The 27,424-nt window shown below is 41.2% G+C and overlaps 1 protein-coding gene across 42 annotated transcripts in view; it reads left to right on the top strand.

Annotated features, from left to right (window-relative positions):
- Window positions 1–27,424, top strand: part of CCDC85A (coiled-coil domain containing 85A) — a 691,220-nt gene that overhangs the window by 421,567 nt on the left and 242,229 nt on the right. For 39 of the 42 annotated variants that reach the window (XM_085019267.1, XM_085019261.1, XM_085019269.1 and 36 more), the window contains one exon: window positions 11,919–12,026. The gene's annotated coding sequence lies outside the window, so the exon portion shown is untranslated. Of the gene's footprint in view, window positions 1–11,918; window positions 12,027–23,722; window positions 23,847–27,424 lie in introns of all 42 variants that reach the window. The other 3 variants (XM_085019262.1, XM_085019250.1, XM_085019240.1) reach the window with 1 other exon arrangement.

The raw sequence follows: 27,424 nt of genomic DNA, 5'->3' as shown, positions 1-27,424 counted from the left end.
GAATTCATCCAACCCTTTTGCAACCCACTTTTATTTCTAATGAGTTTCCATTAGTAGTACTATTAGCAGTAAGGGCTGTGACCAGTTAGGAAGCAGAGCCGTGTGGGGTAGATCTCAAGAAAGGCATCTTTTGGCCAAAGGTTGCTGTACTAGGTATCTGCTATAGTCTGTGACTCTGTTCCAGGTGCCTTGGGAGCACTGAAGATAATTTCCAACTCCCATCAGCCCCAGTAAGTCCATCAAAATTCTTACCAGAGTTCTAAACAAGAAGGTAAATTTATAACCTTGAGTTCTCTCTCTGTGTATGTTCCCAGCCCACACAGTAAGTAGTTATTGCAAGTGAAATAAATATTTGAAAGCTGTAAATGATGGCTTTGCAGTTATGTTTTTCCAAGGGGCATTCATCGTATTTCCTCTGAAGTAAGCAGGCAGCGCTAAGAGAGACGTATTGAACCAACTGCCTTGCAGGTGCCCTTGCCTCATTCAGATTCTTCCCTCCACAGCATCACCAGTGAAACATCACTGAGTCATGTCAATTCAGCCAGAAAAATACACAGTGTTTCCCCTTTTCTAATACAGGCAGCACATTATTTTAGGCTGCTTAGGGTGAGTCTTCTAGAGTTCCAGACAGAGGCCAAGGAAAGTTTGTCATTTGATGACGTTTCCAGGAAAAGCATTGAAATAACAGTAAGGGTTTCAAAGTCCAACGTGAGTGCTCAAATGGCATCTGGAATTTAAAAGGGATTAAAATGTAAAATTAGCTCAGTATCCCCCATCGCCCTACCCCCACCCCACCTCTTCACCAGAACTGTATGGAAAGTAAACCTCCCACAGATCAAGCTCTGCCACAGTGTTAGCAAGCAAAGTGCAGAGCGGGTCACAGTATTTCTAATTCAGATTAATGACCCCATTCAGCCCTGTCTCCTTAGCAGGAAATTAGAAAGTGTAGGAAGGAGCAAATAGTGATTCATAATGCGTGACTCCGGGTATTGGCAGTTGTGCTCGTTAAAAGCTAAGATATTGTTTTGATATAAAATAATTGAGTCTGACTTATTTATGGGATAAAGTGTTGTCCATAATGGGAGATCCTTTTTACAAAGCCAGCTGGTTATACACCCATATGCTTGAAGGACAGAAGAACTGACCTTTGCCCATTTTGTGTTTGCTGCAGCTCTGTCAGAAACAGTAATATAGGGTAATAGGCTCGCAGGCTGTCGTACTTTTCTTGTTCTCTGCTGTTGATTCTTCATCTCTTCTTCCTCCCCGGTCATCTCTCTCCACCAGGGCTAAGTCTTGACCTTCTCTTCTCCACTCTTCATACCTACTTCTTCAGGGAGCTTATTTAATCAGGGGGCTTCATTTGTCACCAGTTTGCATAAAGCTAGGACCTTTTCCCCAAGTCTTATTATCTCTTCTGTTTTTCAACACAGGCACACACACACACACACACACACACACACACACACACACACACGCACGCACACACATTTTCCTTTATTTTACATACACTTAGGTATGAAAGCAGACTGTTATTGTCCCTTTGTAAATTCCACTCCTCCAAATTCCCATTCATAGCCATGCACGTCCATTCTTTCCTTCCTTGGCTGTCCGTATTTTGTCAGTCATCAAGAGCTGCCCTTTCCTCCTTGGATTCAGCCCTTTCCTCCATTTATTCTTTCAATATGTCAGCTTGGCTCAGGCTCTTGTTTAGGATAATAAATTTTGAATAAAAATTATGCAAATATATATACATAAATTATATATGAATATATAACCAAATCACTTTGCTGTACAGCAGAAATTAACACAACATTGTAAGTCAACTATACTTCAATAATTTTTTTTTTAAAGAAGTAAAGGAAGAAAAATAAGTGCATCGTGCATCTCAGAAGTCATTTCCAAACCTGGATATGTATTAGAATTTCTTGAGGAGCTTTTTGGAAATGCAGGTTCCTATTAACTCTGAGTCTCATCTACTACTCTCCTCTTGCATGTGCCCCTTCTGCCACTAGTCTCCTTGCTTTTCTTTGAACACACTGTGTATATCTCTGTCTCAGGGCCTTTGTACTTCCTTTTAAAGACTCAACCTAGATGTCCACACTGGCTTCTTCTGATGGATATTATCTCCTCAGAGAGGTGAACACACTAAAATAGATTCTTCCAACTGTCCACTGTGTGTTCATTCTTTCTGGGCAGCTGTCTTTCCTAAATAGTGAGCTCTGAGAGGGCAGAGATTTCTGTTTGGCTAACAGCTTTATCAGAGCTAGAAAGAACCTTTACATGTTGTAGGCACTCGAGCAATATCTGCTGAATCAACACCTAAAATTTGAATGAGACTTCAGGAAGGCTTGTTTTAAAATGATGGGTTTTAAAGCATGGTCTCTCGACCAGCTTCAGCATCATGTGAGAAATTGTTAGCAATGCGAATTCTTCCGCTTCCCATCAGTCCTGCTAAATATGAAACAGGGAGGCAGCTATGTGGGTTTCAAGAAGCTCTTCAGGTGACTCTGATGCTGGGTAAAGCTTGAGGACTACTGCTCTAAGATATTGTTTGGGTGCCATGTCATCTTTTGCACTTAGTACTATTTGCCAAGGCAAAAAAAAAACCAAAAAACTCACATCACTCATGTTTGACATTTATACTCCTATCAGACTATTCCCTGATAGTTTCAGGTGCAATTGGTCAGGAAGCTGTCTTGTCCTGTGCTCCTTAAGTATCAGGAAGAACTCAGTACATATATGTTGGCTGGTTGATTTCACAATATTCCTTGGATATTCCTTTTCTTAAAATCTCTAAGTGTCATATAGAAAAAGAAATTTATACTTTTACAGCTAGTACAGGTATGCATGTTATTAGAATATAGAAAATACACTGATTGAAAATACTTGCAGCATTCCTGCCATGGCACAGTGGGTTAAGAATCCAAATGTAGTGGCTCCATACAGATTCGATCCTTGGCCTGGTGCCGTGGGTTAAAGGATCCAGTGTTGCTGCAGCTGTAGCATAGGGCACAACTGTGCTTCGGATTCAATCCCTGGCCCAGGAAATTCCATATGCTGCAGATGTGGCCATAAAAAACAAAAAACCTTGCATCTTTGTTAATTTTAACTCATTGTTTTATTAATTGTTAAGAAAAATATTTAAGTAGTTAAAGGCATGGGCTTGGGAGTTGTATTTGGATCAGGACTTAATTGGTAAAATGGGCACTAATACCTGCCTTGGAGAATTAATAGCACTGGCTCACGGTAGGTACTCAAAGTAGGTATTATTAATAATGATAATATTTGGCATTTTTATACCTCATAATATGTAACATTCATTATCCTAAAACTGGCAGCAGCAGCAGCATCACCTAGGGATTGCTAGAAATGCAAATTTCTGGGCCCTACCCAGATTGACTGAAACAAATCTGAAAGTGTGGACCAAATACTATCTGTTTTAAGAAGACCTCCAGGTGGTTCTGATGCATCCTAAGCTTTGGGAACTCTGCTGTAAAATCATACTCTCTCTCCCTCTTTCTCTCACACCATCTCCGTGTATATATATGGTGTGCTTCTTTGGGTAAACAGTTTATTAACAGGTGAAAGGACAGTGGTAGCCAACAACTAGAGAACTCCTGCTAAGGAACAAGTCAATAGCACCCAAGTCATTTGCATTTGGAAAAGACCCAATTCCTGGTTTCTGTATCCAACCCATTCGGTGGCCTAGCTTTCTGACAGGTCTTTGAAAAATGAGGGCCCCAGTAACAGCCTCTCTCCCTCCAGTGTTTCCCTGGCCTGCAGCAATTAAACTGCTGAGCAGAAACTGGATCTGATGGTCTGTTAACCCTTTGTCTGCTAAAGCATAGAGACAGTTTGTTGTGCTGGAGGGATTTTTCTTCTCAACTTCTCTTCCTCCCACTGTGCTACAAAGGAAAACTGTCTCCTTAAACATCTCCTCATCGAGCCACTGCGTCTGTGTGATTGAAACAGCTGGGTCAGAGATCAGCAAAGGTGAAAGGTCATCACAAACTAAATGCAGCTGCTGAATCTCCTTGTGCTTCTCCTTGGCGTCATGAAGACAAATAGCATTAAAAAAAAATTCCCCCCATGAAGCAGTTCTCATTTTCTCCTTTTTCATCACCCTTCAAGCATTTCTTAATGAACTATACAGTTCAATCATCTATGAGTCTGATGGTTTTAAAATCCAGGCATAGCTTGGCCAGAAACAATCAGAACTGTGTTGATTAAGACAGCTTTCTCAGTGCTTTTGTCCTTGGGTTACCAAGTTTGGTCTTTTACCATGGTTCAAGTCTCATTGTTTATATTTTTGACAACCTCAAACAAACGTGTAGGAATATCCAGCCAGTCCTTTAGTGCCAGGTGCGACAGGCACTGGGCAAGCACTTCCCAGTTATAGATAATTGTGATGTCTTTTTCTTTTATGTACATTCATTGCTTCTTATTGTCCACACATGCTTTATAGATTCCATCTGTGAGTTTTGAATTCTAGACCAGCACCTTCCACTGTCTACCCGGAGATACCTCAGGAAACCCAAGCTAATTCGAATGTGAGTTTAAGAAAGGCAATTGGCATCGCAATCTTATTTAAGCCACATCTGTTAGAACCCAGGAACTCTGTATTAAGGAGAGACTATCCTTTCTATTTCTCCACTTCTAAAGTTGAGAAGAGTTTTGAATTTAGTAAACAGAATAGGAACCATCCAAAGATACCCAAATGCGTACTTCTTTAAGGATGAGAATCTCCAGTATTCAACCCAAGCTTGTATTTAATGAGGTCTGTATGGTACTCAGCATTGTGCTTTGCTCACAGTAGATGCCCAGCACTTTTTCATGACTCAGTATTATTTACAGTTGTGAGTTTTAGCCATCCAAAGCATAAAACTGGAATGAAGATATAAGAGATGGAGATATCTGATTTTATAGTAACATGAGAATTTATTCATCAGATTTGGGTTTTGACTGTGTTGGTGCAGATGATGGAAAAAGGAATTGTACTCTTGCTTTTAAATAAACACATGTATGTAAAAGCAGCTAATATGGATCCACTCCTGTCACACAAGTGCTCACTTATGTGTGAATTATCACTTTGATTTTTCTTCTCTCCTCAGGTCAGTGATGGTCCATCTGCACGCCAAGGGACAACTGTGCTAGAAAGGGCAGGAATCAAAGCCATAGTCAGTGGTTTCCCACCTTGGCCCTCTGTAGGCAGGCAGGGTTGGAAGCAGGGTGGAGGAAAGGTTCGCAGAGTTATTTGCAGAAGATTTGAAATCCAAATGTGCACCAATCATTGCCTATAGACAAATTAAACACTATCTCTTATACAGAGTTCCTACTCTTTCTCAAATATCTCTCTGCACACTATTGTGGTAAACATACACATATTTATCTGAAATCACTACAAAATGAATTGTAGTTTGTTGCCATCCTTTGTTTTCTCAACTGATATCAAGTGATGCCTGAGAACTGTTTTGTATAGAAAAGGTTTCCATCTGTTGAAAAACAGGGGGCACTGCTGTTTTCTAGCATTGCTTAAGGTAAGACTTCCCAGGTGTGGTCCTAAAACCTTGTGGTACCTGCTTAAAATGCAATTACCCAGCTCCATTTCCTGACAGTCTGGATTAAAATCTTCCAGGCAAGGAACTAGAAATCTGCTTTCAAAGTTCCTAATGTCAATTTTTCCTATACATTGAAGTTTGAGAACCATGGGCATAGGAAGTTGGAAAATACCTAACATAATCAGGTGTGAGCCTCAGGAGGTTAACATTTTGTTTTTTCAAGTTTTACGTGAAAGATGGAATATCTCTTTCTCATTGAAATCTTTGACACTATTCAGAAAGTTCCTGGAATATCTATCAATCATGTCAGAGGGCCTACTAACAATTTTAAAGTGCCATATCTCTGCTGGAACTCTAAAACCAAAGAAGACTCATTTTGGATCATCTACAGATGAGGCTTAATCACAAAACTATTTGCCTTCATTGGTGTGCACTGAAATACCTTGTGAATTAAATTACAGTGGCAGGGAAGTTGGACTACAGATCTGAAATCATTAGCAACTCCTGAGAGCATTCACCTGATTTGTGTGTATTTAAATATAATCTTCAATAAAATTAGGAAACCTTTACCACCATCTGTGTTGCCATAGCAAAGTGCAGGGGCAGCAAATAGCTGGTCTAAGTTTTGACCCTCCCCCCCCCAGCTAGCATGCACCTAGACATTTCTAATCAATGCCAGCAATCCTTCCTCTTAAGCGAGGATATTTATGCCTCAGAATCCTGTGCTCCAGGCAGCTGTTAGCAGATGGGATGATGGATGATGAAACCGACTTGGCTACGTCTGGGATGGTGAAGGGTATGGTCTTTGCAGTTGTGGGTTTAGGGGGTTCAAATCCTAGTTTTGCCTCTTTGAGGCTGTGAGATGTAGAGCAAGACCCTTAAGGTATTTAGGTACTAATTCTCCTTATTTGCAAAAATGGGATTATAGTCCCATCTCACAGGGTTATTGTGAAGGTGATAGAAGAAAATGCATGTAAATTGCTTAGCATTCCTAGCACGCAGTGAGTACTCAATAAATTTTAGGTGTTGTTATTTTTAATATGGCTTGAAATGATGTGATGAGCACCAGGAGAGAGGGACTTGTTTTGCAGGACCTCTTGAGTTCTATGAAGCAAGCGTGGAGGATTTTATTATCAGAGTGCTTCTTTACTGCAGCCCCCCTCTTTGGGATCACAGCCTATATTTATTGAGGGCTTAACAACTGCAGAAAGTCTTCTAAGTACTTTTTAAAGAATAACTAATTTGATCCTCACAAGAACCCAAGGGGTAGATATTAACCCCAATTTATGGATGCAACAGCTTGAGGCATATAGAGGTTAAGTTACTTATAAGGGATGGACTTTGGCTGGTTCTGTTTTTGGGGTATTTTTTTTTTTGTCTTTTTAGGGCTGCACCTGCAACATATGGAGGTTCCCAGGCTAGGAGTCCAATTGAAACTGTATCTCCTGGCCTATGCCACAGCCACAGCAACACCAGATCCAAGCCATGTCTGTAACCTACACCACAGCTCATGGCAACACCAATCCTTAAACCCATTGGGCAAGGCCAGGGATCAAACCTGCATCCTCATGGACCACTATAGGAACTCCAATGTTCTCCTCAATTTATGCCACAAACATGAATTACTCTATTTCACCTCTTGCAGAATTCAATGCAATAACTTCTGACTATCTAGGAAGATTTTACACTTTCTCTGCTGCGTGAATTGGGAAAGAGCTTGTTGGAGACCTGCAACATATAATAAAAGTCTAAATATAAGGCCTGCCCAGTCATTTCTCCCTTGAATCTTTGTAATGTCTTAATGCAGCAGGCACTGGTCATTGTTACCCCCAAGGAAAATAAGGTCACTTATCAACACTTTACCAAAGCTTACCAACCCTTAGCTTTGTAAGTGACCTAATCTGTAGAGTGTGTGAGCAACAGGGCCAGGATTCAACCCCATGTCTGTCTGACATCAAAGCCTACTCTCTTAGTCACATGCTTTATATGACAGACAAGGAAGGTGTGATGGAAATCTGAGGCCATGGACATCACAAAGATGGAGAGAAGCCAGAACATCTGGCTCAGAGTTTATAGAGAGAAACCAGATGCTGGGATTTAGAGACCCTCCTTTGACTTCATCAAGCTTTGCCCTCAGTTTAGTCACATGCAAAAGGTGGGGCCCTGTGTCCTGGTGCTGTCCACCCCATGAGCCTACTGCACAGCAGCTTAGGGATGAGGGAGGAACTATCCCAAAAGCCCACCTGTATTTTCCCAGAGACCTATGATGTACCTTGCACTTTAGGGGAAGAGGAAAGGAGGAAAGTGATTGTTTCTGATCCCATCCCTATCTGCTGCTTTCCTGCTATCTTTTCAACAATTTTATTGTGCTTCTGCAAACATAAACTGATAGTATGCAAATTCATAGTAATAACAAGTTAGAAAAGACAGAACAAGTCCCAGCCCATATCTTTGGAATTCAGCCAGATGTTCTCTCTGTCTTTGGCCAGACATAATTTCTGTAGCTTCCTTTTTACTTCTCCAGTTCCAACCCTATTTTGACAGACCTTTAGCTTCCTATGTACATTCCAGACTTTCCTTTTCCTATAACTAATTTTGGACCTTCATTCCCAGGCCCCACCCTTAGCATCCTCTGTGCACACTTGGACCCACATAGAAGTCTGTAATGGGGTGTTCTGTAGTGGGGGTGTTGCTGAGTTCTAGCACCTGTCAGAAGGATAACTCTTGTCAATTAGGGGTGGGGAATCAAATGCCTAGTGTTGGGGAAACTAACCAGCTCCCGAGATCTGGGTGGTGGATCTGAGTCTGTAAGAATCAGCTGAGGCCTTTGTTAAAATTCAGATCCTCAGGTCCTGCTCTCCCCCAGTTCTGATTCAATAGATCTGAGATAGAGTCCAGGCATCTGCATTTTAATAAGCACCCATGTAGTCCATATACCTCACGGTGAGAAATAAAGGTTTGCTGGTGGTGTCAGGAGTGTCAGACCATGTCACATCCAGCCTTTGGGTGGCAGAGGGGTTGGGGGATGGTGGTGGCACTAAACCTCTGTCTCACCTGGGAGAGTGAGACAGGAGTCAGGGGACTAAGACGGCAATGTGCATCCTCACATTCTTCTTCCCCTCTTCTATGCTGTTCCCACTTCCTTCTCTTCTAAAAGGAATTCTAAAGATTTTCTGATAAGGATACTTTATTATATATACAACGGCTTTCAATGAAGCTATGCTAGTTGCGGGGAGGAGGTCTGGGGGGCTCCACGCTGACCTTTCTTCCACTTTATTCTTTGAGGAAGTGCTTAAGGCAGGTCCCTAGACACTTTACATTTCCCTCAGGATTGATTTGAAAATAGTCTTAATCTAACCCCCTTTTACAGATGGAGAACTTGAGGCCCAGAGAGGTGAAGAGACTCTTGTAAGGCTGGCTAGAGGCCTAACTGGATGATTACCCTCATCTACTCAGTCTCAGGCCACTGAGATTTCCAGGCTATGTTAGAACATCTGTGTTCAATGTGCAGTCCGTGGGTGTTCTAGGGGACCAAGTGGTGAGCTGGAGTCTTATAAGTAAGTTTGGGGAACACTGGACGCAGCCCATCCAAGCAGGTTTCTTTATGGCAGGGTTTCACAGACCCTTGGATATTCTAATGAGAATTATCAATCTCCAATAAAGGTTATGGAGGCAGAGTTTTCCAAACTCTTTTACTAACAGATATTTCCCCACCCCTTGTAACATATTAATCAGCCTCTCAAAGGACATTATTGTTGTAAGGAAAACTGTTTGAGAATTGCTGTAATACTCTGTGTTGCCCTGAGAAAAGCCAGAGAGAGTCCATAGTCACTAAAGATCAGAGTCCTCAGGAGGTTATCAATTCACACAGACTTGCTGTAGACTTGTCTAGCCACCTCTGACACCTGAACTGCCACACCTGGGCTCCAGGTGGATCAGTGTGCCCAGTTCCCATGAGAAGGAAGCCACAGGTTGGGAACAGTTGTAAGCTGCCTGACAGAGTGGCTGCAGAATGAGTGTCAGCCCTACCCCTCATTGGATGCAGAAGCCTAGCTCTCAGAACTGCTAAACCTGAAGGACAGCATTGAATGTGTCAGGAGGAAACATCAGCTCCGTGTTCAGTTGAAAACACGAGGGCTGCTGTGGTCAAGGACCAAGCCAGGGAGGAAGCAGTATTAAGAAGCATGCTCCAGCTACCTGCTCTTGGAGCAGAGACATTACCAGGGAAACTGACAGAGCTGGGTGGTGCTGGGGCATCAGTCAGAGTCCAGTCCCCTGTTCAGGAGATGACAGAAGCTGACTAGTTGGTCAAGCGGAAATTATGCTGGCAATTTTGCCCCCTTTTCTGATCATTTTTGAAGATGTGTCTGTGATTTGTAGGCTTTGCAGCCGACCCTTCTAAGGCTACCAGCAAGTGAGCAATGAGAGTTCTGCCTATAGGTGAACCAGAGACTTGGCAGCAAAAGGGGGATGGAGGGGAGGCATCAGAGTCTAGAAAATGAGAAAATGCAAGTAAAACCAGCAGTCATTAGATCCCTGTCACATAACCCTGGGGGTGAAGCAGATCACCCAGCAAGTGTTCCCAGAGAGGGCATGAGCTGACCCACCGTGAAGGAGGGCTTCTCTTGGCTGGAGAAAGTGACTTAGTGTTGCATGTCCTATAGGCACTTGGCCAGGGTAAGGCCTTGTAGCCCAGATTAACCTTTATGGTGACTAATGGGCCAAGCCCAGGAAGCACCCATGTCGTGTTGAGTAACCATACATTGAAGAAAATTTGGTTCCTGATCTGATTTCATTGTAATCTTTAGCTTTTTTGTCTGATTAAAAACAAAAAGTATAGAAATTCCCTGGTGGCTCAGCGAGTTAAGGATCTGGCGTTGTCACTGCTAATGGCTCAGGTCACTGCTATGTTATGGGTTCAGTCTTTGGCCTGGGGAATTTCCACATGCTGCAGACATGGCCAAAAAAAAAAGTATATGTTCATTATTAGTAAAAGGCTTGACTACAGTGTTATGAGCAAGGTCTTTGGAGATTGAATTTGAGCCCTCAACTCACTAGCTTTGTGACTTTGGGCAAGCCACTTATCACTTCCTCTTCTGCAAAAATGAGAAAAATAATCATACCTGCCCCAAGTGGTTGTTATGAGGATTTAATGAGACAATTATATAATGATATAATGTCCTTAGCAAAGTGCCTGGCATATAGTGAACTCTTAGATTTTAGCTATTATTAACATAATTATTATGATCTCATAAACCCAAATGGATAGCCTATTAATGCTTTAGTGTATTCCTTTTCAAACTTTTAATCATGTGTTTCATTTTTAAATAGGTAGGCTCATGTGAGACACATGCAATTTTGTGTCCAGCTTTTTTCAATTAATACTCTATTCTACTTGCTGAGTTTATAATGGGATAGAGGTAGGAGGACTAGATTAGGAATAAGCAGACTTGGGTTAAAATTTAGCTTTACCACTTATAGCAACTGTGTGACTTTGGGAAAACTACTTAACTCGTCTGAGACTCAGTTTCTCAACTGAGTTGGAATGACCATTGATGTCTTACAGAGCTGTTAGGAGAATTCATAGGATGATAGATTAAAGGCCTAGGATGAGGCCTGGCATATAGTAAGTATGTAACAATGGTTGGTTCCCTTATTGTGGGGACAAAAATACAGTAATATTTCTGAGCTTCCAGGGAATGTTTTAATGTTCTATATTAAAGAATGAATTAGAACAAATGAATGAAAGTAATGAATACTAGTTGAGCAAGAGGGATTTCCACAAAGAATTCTACAATGAGAAATGTAAGATGTGAGAAGTATCTACTGTATCTAATAATTTCATATTTGTAAGCAAAAAACACTACTGTTCCCCATAGACATGTATATATGTTTACATATGATTGTATAAGCTTAAAGAAAGGTGTACAAAGATAGAAAACAGGCTGTTAATAGTGGTTACTTGGTGGGGGGAGAAGAGAGAGAGAAAGAAAAGAAGCAAAAATATATATAGCATAGTGCTAATATAAAGTTTAGAATATGTAATCATGAGTAGTATTATAAATATTTAATAATCAAACAGCTATATAGACAATGCCTAGCAGATTGACATAGATAAATTGAAATATTGATTTGACTTCAGGTTGTTATGTGAGTAATTTTCTTTTGGGTTACGGTTATTTCAATATGTCTCTTAAAATATTTATATTATTATTCTTGTTATTGTAAATGAGCTCCTTCACAGTTGGTTATGGTAAGGAAACTGAATTAGACAGGCTTAACTAACATAGTAGTTAGTTAACAGTCAAGAGACCGGTGTCCATAGCAGTCATATCTGTTGTTTTCCAATTGTTCTTTCAGAAACCCCAGGGGTTCCAAGGATGTACCCCTTGGCCAACAAGTGGGAAAGTGCTAGACTCCCATATCTGTATCTGCTTCTCTACTCTTCATCACCTCCAAATCTCAAATGTAAGTAGAACAGCTCATATTCATTCATTTTATATTGGAATTTTCCATATAATTTTATTTGAAGAAAGTCCTGGTACTTAAAAAGAATTTGAATATTGTTACTTTAGACAGTGATGCCCAAGCAGGGCCAATTCTAATATGAATATTCTACATATTACACTTAATAATTACATTTTGAGGGAGTTAGATATGGCTGCAATATGGCCAAAAGCAGGAAATATGATTAGAATGGTTCTAATTCTAGACTCTGATTCCTGCTAGCCTGTTATTGATGGAGGAGATTTCTCTGTCATGGACCTATTTATTAGGGCTGAGGCATTTTAACAAGTATTAATTTAATTTAATTTATCCATTTAATCAGTGGACTGTTAGCATCGCTATAGTTGTACTTTCCTAAGTTTGCTTCTTGACCTACCTTCTTATGGTAACAAAACCCCTATTTCTAGTGGGGAGCCCATTATAAATGCTTTAGAGTGGGTATATGACCCCAGGCTGACTAATCAGAACACAATGCACTTGGACATTGTAAATGATTCAGGGATAATACAATATTAAGCTCCACCAATCAGAGCCCAGCCTGGGGTTTTTACTGGAATTATTGGGACCATTAGCTGTAAGGATGAGGTAAATGTAGAGCTGTTGGTGGTCCTGTTTGCCATTATATAGGGAGGCAGTGCCTTCAAATGAAACCAAGACCAAGAAGGAATTGCTAAGAAATGGAGATATCTCTCTGAAGACAGTGTCGAAGCTGTTGGATCCAGGTATCCCTGGAGTCAATGTGCTCCTGAACTTCCCATCTATGTAAATTCCCTTTGCGTTACATTTATCTCTTATTGCCGAGTGTTACAGCCCAAGTGCTGTGTGATTCTTTTTTTCCTCTTTTTATTGTTTATTAAGGCCATATATGTGGCATATGGAAGTTCCCAGCTAGGGGCTGAATCGAAGCTGCAGCTGCCAGCCTACGCCATAGCCATGGCAATGCCAGATCCAAACTGTGTCTGAGACTTATACCACAGCTCACGGCAACACTAGATCCTTAACCCATTGAGCAAGGCAGGGATTGAACCTTCATCCTCATGGATACTTGTCGGGTTCATTACTACTGAGCCACAACAGGAGGTCCCATTGTGTGAGTCTTGCTGATGGATGTTCTGAACAGGGCTGTTGGGGTAAGAGAAAAACATAGGGCTTTTCCTAAGGAAGGAGATAATATTGAGAGAGGCTACAGGGCTGGGCAGGCAGCTTGAAGGCATTGGATACCTGATGGGGACAGGAGGAGTCAGTCATGAGAGAGGAAGGAGGTGGGATGAAAACTCCCTCTGTTACCCTGAGATGTGAATACTCATCCTTTGAATTCCTCACTCCTGGGGATCTAAGCCCTTGGAGGAGTTTTATTTCCATTTCCATGTACGTCACTGAAGACCCATGTAACATATTATCAGAAAAATCTTGTAGGAGTCAATGTTTTGGGCTCTGAGCAACAGCTCGGGTGGTAAATGGAGAGAAGTGTGTCCTCTGGGCCCATCTGAGGAGCTGACAGAATCAGTGTTACCTGGAGCAGAATTGATGACATAAGAGTAATGGAGCTTGGAGGAAACTGCAAGTAGGAAAGTGGTGATACTGTTCCTGGATCCGTGAGAGGCAACTCCCAGGGGCAGCAGAATATCCAATGAACCAATGTCACCAAATTCAGAAGTCTCTTCACATTGTGATCCATGCCAAACTTTCAGATCTGGCTAGTTGATTAAATTATCCCTGTGCTAAAACAAGACAACATATAGTCACCAACATTCAGCATGTTTTGGGCATTTCTAAAGCTTACAGGTTGACTTAGTTTTGTTTCTGACTTATGCACCCTGTGTATGTTAAAACAATTAAAAATCAGCCTCCTCTCCCCTACTAAATCCCTGACCCCCTCCTTATTTTCCCAATAAGTCAGTACTATAAACCAGTTTGTACACCTCTGCCTAAAATTTCTATTCACCTACTGCCATTTTACAGTCCTGAGCTTGAGCAATGGTATCAAGTTACAGGCAGAGTATGTGTTTCCTCCATGGTTAACCATTGTTCCTGACTTGCTATTTCTGAGAGAGTGGCCAAGGTGGTACATCATACATCATCTGAAGAGGGGGCTAGGCACAGCAGCTGGCTCTTTACTGAGGTCATCACTTATTTCCATGGCTCCCAGCTTCAATAAGATCTTAGGGAAGGATAACTGGGAATGGAAGAAATGTTGCAACTGAAATAAATGCAAATAAAAATCTGCAGGATCACCTATGCAGGAGCAGGGGGTGTAAACAAAAATGGAAAACTTGATGCTTTCAGCTAATAGACTGGTTCTTTGTAGGAGGGTAATTCCATTGTTAGAAACTGCCTATTGTCACAATCCTGATACGGTAACGACTTCTTTTATTCCCTCTGAAGCTGAATGTATCAGAGACCAAAAATATCCTTAGCATAAATCATTCCTTTTCCAGCATTTGACAGCCACTGTCTCAAACTCAATTAGTCATCAGGCACAACAAGAGCCGAGATCATCACAGATTCACATGTGTTTAATGGATAAAGCACGACTAGGGAGACATTTCCTGTTTAATCTCTGCTGTTCGATGTTCATTAGTAGATCACATGGCTATTAAAAGAAATAGGACAGTAGAAGTTTCTTTGGGGCAGGATTAAGCAGATGTGTTTTATTTAAAATGTGGAATGAATTTTATCCCAGAGAGATGTAAGAGAGACAGAGCAAATGAAAGAGGCACTGGAGGATACAAAGGGTATTTAATCAGAAAGCTTGTCTCAATTGCTTGGGTGAGAACACTTCCCACCAGGACGGATATTTCTGAACATTGGAAACTGAACCATAGTACAAAACCAGACCTCTAGGGTATCAAAAAGCTGACTCAGACTCTTCTAGAAAAAGTGCTGAGCAAGAGACATGGTTTCATTGATATTAGAAAACTGAAATTGCCTGGATCATTTCTATAAATCTTATGTAGCAATTTTCTAGGCAGTGATGTCTCACTACCTGTGCCTTCTTTCTTGGAGTAAAAATGCTGATTATCATTTTATTATATCAAATGGGGTTTATTGGTGGTTTCCTAATGTAGGTACTACTGATTAGTTCTAGGCTGGAGATGTAAGTACAAATCAAGATTAGGAATCAGTTTTAAAATAGTACCTTTCTTTTAAATAGTTCAAAGTATTTACCTCAATCCTTCCAGTTTCTTTGCTGGTCCGGGTATACCATGTCTGTTTTTTTCTTTTATTTTTTTAAAGTTGGAAATCACGGGGCCTTTTTTATTCTTTAAGAACCGCACCTGTGGCATATGGAAGTTCCCTGGCTAGGGGGTCAAATCCGAGCTGTAGCTTCTGGCCTACACCATAGTCACAGCAACGTGGGATCTGAGCTGTGTCTGTGACCTACACCACAGTTCATGGCAATGCTGGATCCTTAACCCACTGAGTGAGGCCAGGGATCGATCCCATATCCTCATGAATATTAGTCGGGCTCATTACCACTGAGCCACAATGGGAACTTTCTATGGGGCCTATTTTTAAACACAGTCAAAGGGCAATGTTGGGTAGAATGATGCTCTTAGGATCATAACAATCTTCCTCATGGGTTTATGAAGTGGTTCTGAGGGGTCCAAGTATCCTAAGAGGTGGGCAAGGGCAGGGATTACCCTTATTATAATATGGAAACATGGAGACACCCAAGGGGTTAAATATTTTGTATCAGATTCTAGACTGCCTGAATCTCAGGCCTGATTCCCTATAGGAGAGGCCAATATTGCCCAGCTAAGTAGCTGGGGAGTGCATTGGGTTTTAAAGGGTCAAGGCTAGAGCTGTGATTTCCTATTAAAGCTCATGGAAGCCCAAAAGACCAGCCAGACAAAGTTCTGTAGCTAAAATCTTGATAATGGAAGAGGTTTAAATATGTCTATGGGGACTAAAGGCAGGGACTAAAAGCAGAATTCAGAGACAAAAGTCAACAGTTGGAAGATGGATTTCAGTATTGTACACTGGAAATGCCCAGGGTCCCAGATAATTGTCTGAAACTGTAGCTGGGTGGAACTTGTGTGGTAGGACTTACCAAAGGACCAGGGCTGGATCTCCATGAGGTACATCCTTGGTGAGTCCCTAATCCTACAGAATTTTATGTGGCTACCTAAACTCAGGAAGACTTTCCACTTGAAGTCTAATGAGTTAAGGTACAATAAGAAAACCAGAAAGTGGAATTAATCGTCCTTCTTGGTTCTTATATTTTTAAGTATGGCAAAAGGAAGAAATGATAAAAAAAGGACTTGGTGGAGTTCCATGGTGGCTCAGCAGGTTAAGGATCCAGTGTTGTCAGTGCTGTGGCTTGGTTCATCGCTGTGGCGTGGGTTCAGTCCCTGGCCCCAGGAATTTCTACTTGCCATGGACACAGCCAAAAAAGTATTACTTGGCATATCTAATTGATTTTCTTTTTTTAAAAAAATTCTGGAGTTCCCGTCATGGCGCAGTGGTTAACGAATCCGACTAGGAACCATGAGGTTGCGGGTTCGGTCCCTGCCCTTGCTCAGTGGGTTAACGATCCGGCGTTGCCGTGAGCTGTGATGTAGGTTGCAGACGCGGCTCGGATCCCGCGTTGCTGTGGCTCTGGCGTAGGCCGGTGGCTACAGCTCCGATTCGACCCCTACCCTGGGAACCTCCATATGCTGCGGGAGCGGCCCAAGAAATAGCAACAACAACAACAACAACAACAACAACAAAAAGACAAAAAAAAAAAAAAAAAAAATTCTTTCAGTCCTGTTTTTATTTTAGTCCAGGTGTTATTTGTTCATTATTTTCGCCCCAAAACATCCATAATAATTGCTGTATGTAAGATTTGCTATACTGACTCAGAGCCATGGTCTACATGGGCTACAATTTTATTGGCTAACTGAGGCCTGAGGACCATTCCTAGGGTGACATCACTTCCTTTCTTGCACCCTCTTAATGTTCCCAATCCTTTAGAGATCTGAATTTCATTAGCTCATCCATAGGGAAGGTAAAATTTTCCTCCATTCATCTAGGGTCTCCAGCTGGGGCTGACATTAAGACAAATTAATGGGAGAAAAGCATATAGATTTTATTTACATGTATATGGGGGCCCTCACAAGAAAAAAAATCCAAAGCAATGACAAGGCCTAGGTTCTTATTTACTAGGTTTAACAAAATGTGGCCATTGTGGAAAAGTAACTAAAATACACAGAATGACTAAAGGAAGATGAGAGTTATTTTAACAAGGTCTGTTTGTACAGATTTCTCTTGGCCTGACTCCCCAGAATGTTTTTTCCTCCTGTACAAGGAAGGCAATTTTCCCATGGGAATTTTATCTCCTGCTTTCAGGAAGGAAAAGGAAGATCAGCATACCTTTCTTGCATTTACTATTTTTCAAAATCCTTTAACTCAGAATAATCAATATGTCAAAGTGCGTCCAAACTTTAAAAAAAATATATCTTATTCCAGTTCTATTTTGGGGGGTTAATAATTTCCACAAGTATATTACTCTTTGCACAAAACAAGGGAATTTCTTCCTTTGTACTAACATCAACTAGGAAAGCCCTCAAAAGGTGACATAGAGCTTAATAGATAGACCTCATCCCTGTGTGAGTATTGGCAGGAGATGGAATTCAATGAAATTAGGAGTCTTGTGACCTTTGAGGGCAGACAGGAGGCCCCTGGGGTCTCGTAGTTCAAAGTAGAATCAGGTTTCTTTTGGAAGATAGTGTGATTCGTTCCAGTTTTCCTGGAGTCTTCCTGCCATCTGCAATGAACGTTCCACATGCTGGAAAACCCCTTCATGCCAGGCAGACCGGGACAGTCGGTCCCCCTCTTGGAGGTGTTGGCCCATCTCAGATATCATGTGCACCTCTAGATGCTTTCTTTTCTGTATTCCAAAGTCAGCTTGAAATCTGGTCCTTACTCACATGTTACTCGTAAAAGTCCTGGTCTGAAATTTCTGAGAGAAGGGTAGTGATAATATCCCTCAATGGGCCATAGTCCTCCCCCTGGGCTCTATCACTCTTGTCAAAACACCTTCCAGGGCCACTGCTGTAAGCCTGGTGCCTCATTATGGACTAAACAGCTCATCTGGTTCACAAACTCATGTGCATGAATCTGAACAATGGAAATTTGTTTTCCTCTCTGGTGTGTGGCACGTGAGACGATATATGACTATCTTTTCTTAACAATGGGGATAATAATCATACCAACTTCTAGGGTTGTTTTCAAGATTAAATAACATGAGTGCTTAGAACAGGGACTAGCACAGAGTAAAGACTTGGTAAGTATTAGGAAAATATAAATCGTGCTATAGAGATGTAGGCTATTGATGGAATTGTCATTGTCATTCTGGTTTGTAAGTTTCTATAGCCGAGGGTTTTCAGGCTACAGAGAAAATCTATTGAAGGTTAAAATGAAAGAATTTCAAAGCTGGCAAGGGTTTGCCCAAAAAAACTTAACCTGGGCATCAGGTGGCCTACTTCTTCTACTGCTTAACGAAAAGATTATTCTCACATCCTTAGGAAGCCACTCAACTGCATTTATGAACGGGAAGAGCTTTAGAGCTGTGAACTTTTGTGGTGGCCTGTGAGTGAGACTTCAACCACCAGAGGGAGCTGAAGGAGCAAACCTCTGAAAACCTACCTCAAACTAGATGAAGCAACTAGGAAATTTAATTGCTCATGTAACTAGAAGTCTAGAAGATCATGCAACCGATCTTTAGGGTTAACTCAGCCCAGTGGTTTTAGAGTGTAATCTATTGATGGATTGATGTTCCCTATCCTTCAAGATCTTAGCTGTGAGAAATGAGGGAGTCGGAGTCAGGCATTGATCCTTGCTCCTGGCAGAGAGCTGGGAGTCTGTAGGGTGAGGATGGGGCCTCTGGGAGTTCATTTCATACCTAGAGAAGCCCAAACCCAGAAGTTTACAGACTTAAACAGCAGTGGGGAAAGAAGGTCACTGTAATAAGTCTGAGGGAGATTTTAGGAGCTAGAGTGTAATGGTCATGGAACCCAATGCCTGGGGAGGCAAGAGGAGAAAAGGTCCATCAGATTTGAGGTGGAGGCTATTGACTGGGCTGAGCATTAGGTGTTTGAGCAAGCTGGCCATGTTTAAAGAACCAGGGATGGATTCATCAGAGAGACAGCTCAGGGTGGGCTTTCCTTCCAGTAGGGAAACAGGAATGCATTCAGGTAAGGATTATGGATGATTCTAACTCCAAGAGTATCTTGGAGGAGGTAGCCGGGTCTGCCCCAGGAGCTCTGCAGGTAGGCTAAGGGCAGCGAGATCAATCCTGGTAAGACCTATACTGGTAGGACTGGGATTCCTAATCCACCACCAGCTGCAGGCTGATTCTTTATGACGTGAGGCTGGTGAGTTTTTTACTCATTTTTTTACTTTTCAGTTTTTTTTTCAATTCAAATTTGTGAGTGTCCATGTTTCCCAATGCTAGAGGCCTTTCCCACCTCAGTTATCACTGGCTCCTTTGCTTGCCAGTGGACCAGAATAATCCTCTTACAACATGGGCCATGCTGTACCCACCAGGGCAAAAGCAGTCAGCTGGGAGACAGAGTGCATGGGCTGAAAATGTGGCAGTAAGTTTCAGAGTTCTTTTATTTCCAAAATAATTTAAAAGTAGATGGTCAAATTTCATTGATTGTGGAAAATTTGGAAGTAATTTTTCCAAGGGGATTAAAAAAACAACTCTTGGATGAGAGGATTGTCAAGGAAGATGATGATATTGGGAAGGAATTGTCAAAAAGGAGGAATCAGCTATAATTGTCAAAAAGGAGGATCAGCTATAATCTCACAGTTTCATAATTTTATTTTATTTATTTATTTTTTTTAATTCATTTTTTTTGGCCACACGCACGGCATTTGGAAGTTCCTGGGTCAGGGATAGAACCTGTGCCACAGCAGTGACAATGGTGAATCCTTAACCGCTTGGCCACCAGGGAACTCCAACAGCTTTATAACTTAAACAGTAATATTCAGTTCTAACGTACAACAGTCTGCCACATAAAAATATGCTAATTTATTATACCTTATATTTAGTACTTAATTTATTGTTTAAATTTTGGAAAAACCAACTATTTTGAGTGCACTCTTAATATAAAATTACTCTGGGTCACTTTACAGTAGAAATTGACAGAACATGGTAAATCAAATATAATGAAAAATAAAAATCATATTTGAAAAAATTCCTCTGTTTTATCTGTGTTTGACAAATAAATGCTCCCCACATTCTCTTCACTTTGTGTTTATTTTCTGGACTGTCTGCCCTGAGTCTGCAGGCAGAAGGTAATTGAAAATTGTGATGGGGTGCCATCTACTGGGGAAATAGAGCAAGAGATTAAAAACAGACTTGGTGGGGGCCTCATTGCAAAGGGGTGAATACTTCAAAAAAGAGGACTAGATGAATATCTAAATTAGTAAAAGGAAACATGGAAAGAGAGAGCATGTTTATATTTTGCCTAATGCTGGAAAATTTTTATTTGGACTTTAGTGTGCTTCTTTGATGGACTATTTTGTTTCACATTAGGTCAAGCATTAGATATCAGGAAAACCCCTCAGTCTGTTCAACCCTCAGTCTACTTATAACCCCAAAACTTTCATAGGGATGTCCTGGGAGACCCTTGGGATGACCGGGTCCAACACCCTCGTGTTACAGTTGAGACATGAAGGCTCAGAGGGAAGGGGTACCTCCATGCCCTCCAGCTAGGTAACAGCAGAGGACTTGCATCTTCTCATCACCAAGATGGGTCTCATTTAGAAGAAGTGGTCACTTGGATGAACATTATAATTTAGGGGATGCCAAGAATTATCCAGGGTCCCAAACATTCTCTATTTGCTGGCTAAACAGACTGTTAGAAAGTGTCAAAATTAGACTCGCTTCTTTGAGTAGAAATTGGTGCTTGCTCATTTACACTATGTTTCCATCAATATCTTCACACAAGTAGAGTTTTTCTGATTAGCCATTATTTCTCAGCTTATTTAGAAGGCAGGTAGCAGAATTGCTGCTTGAAATCTAATTCTAGCTGAGAGGTCGATGGGGAGTGAGAAGAACCCCATGAGAGCCAGGGAGGAAAGCTGGGCCTGGGGAGGCTGAAACCCTGGATCTTAGAATTCAGAGAAAAGCAGGTGGTTGGAGGGGTGAGGAGCTCTCAAAACCACGGTGCTCTAACTGCACAAATGCAAACACCCAATGAAGGGTAAAAATGGGTGTTTAGAAAAGCCAAGGTGGCTACACAGTAGCTCTCTGATGAGTTCTGATTTCAAAAAAACACCTGCGAAAGATAGACTTGAGCACTTGGGGCCAGAGATAATAGGTAAAACCTGTGGGAACAGTATTATGGTGGCTTCATTTCCCATGAGCTTATAAGAAATGTTCAGGGCAACAAATCCCATAAAATTATGTTCAGAGTAAGTCCCACAAGGCAGAGGTTGGGGAGTGGGCCTGTTACTTGGAGTGATTCTTGTGTGCTTACCAATAATATAAAAAGAAGGAAGGAAGGAAGGAAAGAAAGAAAGAAGGAAGGAGGAAGGAAGGAAGGAAAGAAAGAAAGAAAGAAAGGAAGGAAGGAAAATCAGAGCTCATCCACCCCCCTTTCGGCTTCACTTTGGCAACAAAGAATGACCTTTGGATTGAAAAGCATAGAATATACATCAATGAAAGGGAAAGAGAAGTCCAGTCGGGTGGAAACCCATGTCAGAGAGCAAAAGCGACTTACCTGAATGCTTCCTGCATCATCCCATTGAATTTGTACAGTAACTCTGGTTTCAGTTACTATCGTATTTAGATATTAGGAGCCATAGACTTAGGGAGGTGAAGCTACTTAAGGCTCATTAGGACAAGAGGAGAGGCACAGTTTATACCTGGAGTCTGAGAGCTACACTGCTCCATCATTTGGTCTCAGAGCTCCTGAGGGAGGTCAGGTCTTCTGGCGCGGGTGCAACGGCACTCTAGCTGCTGCGAGAAATTGCAAATACATTATATAGGTGGTGATGAGCGGCTGGATGGGAGAATAGGTTTCTGTGTTTTAAAAAAGTTGGGTTTTTTTCCTAAAAAAGAGGAGACTATAGTCAATTCTACAAACTCAAAAGCAGTGATCTTGATGTAGATTCCGGGTAAAATCCTATGATAGGCTAAGGGTTTATTATAAACACCCAGGAAAGGAAGCATCAAGGTCCAAGCACCTAGTGAAGATTGTTAACACAGGTTATGTCATTGAGGAAAGACTGTAGCTACTTTGTGTCTGCTGCTCTGTGGGCTCCATTATACACAGAACCCTCCCCACAGAGTAGTCACAAGCTGTACAGGGAAGACAGGGTCAGACAATGACAGTGCTGTGGATCCATCAGAGAGGGGCAAGTACATCCCTGGGTGCGAGAGGCCCCCCCATCTAGGGGAGGCATGTAGACCAGACTAAAGAGAAAGGAGCGGAGAAGTTTCTCCAGGGATCACATTCCTTTTCCTTTCATTAGAAAAGATTTTTCATGAGTTCCCATCATGGCGCAGTGGAAACAAATCCGACTAGGAGCCATGAGGTGGCAGGTTCGATCCCTGGCCTCGCACAGTGGGTTAAGGATCTGGCATTGCTGAGCTGTGGTGTAGGTCGCAGACGCAGCTCGGATCTGGTGTTACTGTGGCTGTGGTGTAGGCCAGCAGCTACAGCTCCAATTAGACCCCTAGCCTGGGATCCTCCATACCCCCATGGGTGCAGCCCTAAAAGACAAAAAAAAAAAAAAGATTTTTAAATTTTATTTTTAATTTTTACTGAAGTATATTCAATTTACAATGTTGTGTTCAAGTGTACAACAAAGCAATTCAGTTAGACATATGCATATACCCATTCTTTAAAATTGAGTTTCTGTTAAAACTTTGTTAAACTGTATGAATATGTGGGATTGCTATTTTTTTAGGCCATAAATAGTCAAATATTTGCAGTTTTATGTGATCTAACTCAACGTCTTAAAAGTTCCTCGGCCGTACAAAGTCCACATTGAAAGGGCAGGAGTTCTCTGCTCTCTATCTCCCCACCAGCCCTTTCACTCCTAAGCTGCCACATTCCACTCTTAGAGCTGTTTTCTATTTCTTTGGTTGCTTACTGCCTCATAATATGCTTCACTGTCATTTCTCAACTTTCCATTTTCATACTATCTATTGAATTTCTATTTTGAGGGTGGGGATTTAGCTCTCTCATGCCACTGCTGTCATAACAGGGAACCTGAGTTCCCTGACCCTTCTTACATGGGTCTATTATCACTTCATGAACACTCTTCATGTTGGAATGATTTTTTTTTTCTTTTTTAGAACCTCACATGAGGCATATGGAAGTTCCCAGGCTAGGATTTGAATCTGAGCTGCAGCTGCTGGTCTACATCACAGACACAACAGCGTGAGATCCAAGCCACATCTGCGACCTACACCACAGCTCACCGCAACGCTGGATCCTTAACCCTCAGAGCAAGGCCAAGGATCAAACCTGCATCCTCATGGATACTAGTCGGGTTCATTACCACTGAGCCACAGCAGGAGCCCCCACTGGCATCACTAATATCAGGAGAGAAGTTGTGTTCCCACTCCTGGTGTTCTCTTCCATGAGGTGCACATTTCTATATTCTCTCTGCCCCTTTACTCATTCATTTATTCTTTCCCTTCTCTTTAGGGGAGGAGGCAGGGCTTGATTTGGTTGATAAATTTGGATCAGCTGTTTTTCCTTCTGCCCCACTGGAAGCTGTTTGTAACCAAGGAGCAGGCTTTCCCTGGAGCACCGTTCTCTTTTATATTGGGTGAGAAAATATGCCCAATTCTGGGGTCTGAAGCCCATTTGTCTCTCACAACTAAACTACAGTAGCCATTTTACCTTTCTTTAGTTTTATTTATCAAATTGTTCCAAACTTAGGAGGGGAAGAGGAAAATAATTTACCAGGTCTCCCAGAAGAAGGCAAGTTATAATTATGTACCTCTAAATTTACCCTTCTTTTCTCATAGCACCCTTTGTTTTCTCTAGAGCTATTAACTTGCTCTGGTTGTTTTATATATGCTTATCTCACTGCTGAACTCCTGAAGGCTGAATCCTTCTTTCTATAAGGTCATCACTTCAAGTAATCTCTCGATCTCCCAACCACCCTCACCTTGGAGACAAGGCTTTTGGAATCCACCTGCTACCCTCTATTCCCACTGCTCTGGCTGTTCTTCGGGCCTGCAACTCAACTGGCATCTGGAGGCTCCCTTTCACCATCGATCTGGGAATTTTGCTTGTTTGATTCTCCTATGTTGAATTCTGTCTTTTTGGATCACATGGCTTCCTCTTCCTTGGTCTGCATTCTACCTTCACACTTGACTAATGATTTTGCTAAGTATAGAATTCTGTGTTGGACAGAATTTCCCTTAGAACTCTGAAGGAACTTCTCTTCCAGAATTCCAGTGTTAGGAAATTTCACAGTGATAAGCATTTTGCAGGATACCTGATACATCTTCTCCATTTAGAAACATGTTCTTTTAAGTTCTGGGAAATTCTCCTGCATTATTTCTTTTATGATAGTCTCCCATCCATTTTTTTCTGATCTCATTTTTCACCCACCTGTACTTAGAAACTCTGATAATTTTGATGTTTGACCATTTGAATTCATCCTCCAGTGTTCTCTTTTCTCTTATTTCTTTGTCATTTTCTTTTATATTGTGTGAGAGTCTTATTCTTATTTTTCAATACATGGCATTTGATTACATTCCCCTCTTTTTAGCTGATCATCTCACTCCACATCTGTGTCTTGGGTCTCTGAGGCCCTAGCCTGAGTCCTGAGCCCAGAGTCTGAGACCTACTGCCTCTGCAGAAGGAAAATCACCCGTCTTTCTCTGGCTAAAGCAGCTGAGTCAGGGTCAGAGAGGGATGGGGAAGAGATGTGTTGCTTAGCTCCATGGGTTTAGGGAGGGGATTTAACTCTTCCTTAGGTAAACTTTTGACTAACACTCGTGGTTTCAGTCTCATCCCATACCACAGTGTTCAGAAGCAACAAATGCGTCCAATTTCTGAGACTTTCTGGAATTTCCTGGAGTGCAAATATTCCATCTCATCTCCCCCAAAAGCTTGATTTTTAGCTTTCCTGAGTCTGCTAGTTGAGAACTCATGCATCTGCTTTCCAACATCCAAAATTGTGCTGACATTTCCCCTTGGCTGTAGTGTCTTATCCCATATTGTTTGTCCACGTGGGATTATGGCTTTTTAAAAAACTCTTTTCTTAAAGTTCCTGTCATGGCTCAGTGGTTAACGAATCCAACTAGGAACCATGAGGTTGTGGGTTCGATTTCTGCCTCACTCAGTGGGTTAAGAATCTGGCGTTGCCATGAGCTGTGGTGTAGGTCACAGACACAGCTCAGATCCGGTGTGGCTGTGTCTCAGGCGTAGGCTGGTGGCTACAGCTCTGATTAGACCCCTAGCCTGGGAACCTCAATATTCCATAGGTGTGGCCCTAGAAAAAACCAAAAAACCAAAAAAACAAACCTATTTTCTCAGTATTTTATTTGCATTTTGGGAGAAATAAATGGATATGTTTAATGTTCCATATTTAAAGAGAACTCTGCCTCCTCTTGCCTCCCACTCTTTCTCCCTCCATCAATTTTTAGTAACAACTTTATTAAACCATAATTCACAGGTCATACAATTCACCCATTTAAAGTGTACAATTCAATTGTTTTTAGTATATTCACAGAGTTGTGCAACCATCAACACAATTTTAGAACATTTTCATCATTCCAAAAAGAAACTTGTATCCATTAACCAGCTCTGCCTTTTTTTGCCCAATCCCATCAGCCTTAGGCAATCACCAGTCTACTTTCTGTCACTGTGAATTTGCCTAATCTGGGCATTTCATATAATGAAATCATATACTATATGGTCCATTGTGACTGGCTTATTTCACTCAGCACCATGTTTAAAAGTTCATCCAGGTCATAGCATGTATCATATTTCTTTTTATTAATGAATAACATTCCAATATCTGGATATTCCACAGTGTATTTATACATTTATCAATTAATGGACATTTGGGTAATTTCCACTTTCTGGCCATTTTGGGTAATGTTATGTCTGTGTGTAGATCTAAGCTTTCATTTTTCTTGAGGACTGGAATTGGTGTGTTAACTTGACATCTACAATTTCAGGAACTGAACTGCCAGACGGTTTTCCAAAGTGGCTGCACTATTTTATATTCCCACAAACAGTGTGTGAAGGTCCCAGACACCTTGCATCCTCACCAGCACTTGTTATTGCCTGTCTTTTTTTTTTATTTTAATCATCCTAGTGGGTATAAAGTGATATCTTACTGTGGTTTGATTTGCATTTCTCTAGGAATAATGATGTTGAGCATCTTTGCATATGCCTGTTGTGCATTCATATGTCTTCTTTGGAGAAATGTCTTTTTAAATCCTTTGATAATTTTTAAATTGGATTATCTTTTTATTATTGAGTCACAGAGGATTTTATATATTATGCATACTAGGCTCTAATCATTTATTTAATTTCCATATATTTTTTCCCAACCTGTGGTTATCTTTTTACTTTCTTGGTGGCACCCTTTGGAACACAAAAGATGTCCAGTTTATTTTCCTCTTTGGTAGCTTGTGTTTTTGATGTCAGGAAGTGAGTTGGAAGTGTCCTCTCTTTGATTCTTTGGAAGATTTTATTGGTATTAATTCTTCTGTAAATGTTTTGTAGAATTTACTGGTGAAGACAATTGGCTTAGAATTTCCTTATGGACAATTTAAAAATTGTTGATTTTATCTCCTTACTTTTTACAAGTCTGTTCAGATTTTCTATTTCTTTTTGTTGGTTTTGGTATTTTATGTCTTTCTAGGAATTTGTCCATTTCATGTCCTTTCATCTTTGTGTTTATTTTTGGCGTAGATAGTAGAACATGATAGGTCAAGGAAATGCAGTGTTGTGTCTGGGCTTCAGGTTGCATATGGGACTGTATAGGTTGTTGCCTGTGAACTTGCTCCTCCAAGTTTGAACTGCTTTGAGCATGAGAGTAAAATATGCCAGTTTTGGAGCATCTGGGTTTGAAACCTCCCTCTATCATTTCTAGAGGAGTGACTTTGGGCAGATTACTTAATCTCCTTAAACTTTTCCTTCTGTATAAATAATAATAAATAATGTCACCATCCTAGAGGATTTTTTTATTTTTAAAGATTAAATGACACAATACACCTAAGGTGCTTAAAATAGTGCCTGACTCCATAAATATTACTTCTTATTAGATATCTTAATGGCCCATCTGTCTGCTTCATGAGATCAGAAATTGTCTCTTTTTTAAAAAAAATTTAATTTTAATTTTTATTTCTATGACTGCCCTTGAGGCATATGGTAGGG

Source organism: Sus scrofa, chromosome 3 (genome assembly GCF_054392235.1).
Source record: "Sus scrofa isolate SSC_HxYL_T2T_F1_AM1 chromosome 3, Sscrofa_HxYL_maternal_Yorkshire_Landrace_v2.0, whole genome shotgun sequence".
Taxonomy (NCBI): Eukaryota; Metazoa; Chordata; class Mammalia; order Artiodactyla; family Suidae; genus Sus; species Sus scrofa.
Note: the sequence above shows the minus strand (reverse complement) of the source record. Positions and strands in the feature narration are given on the sequence as shown.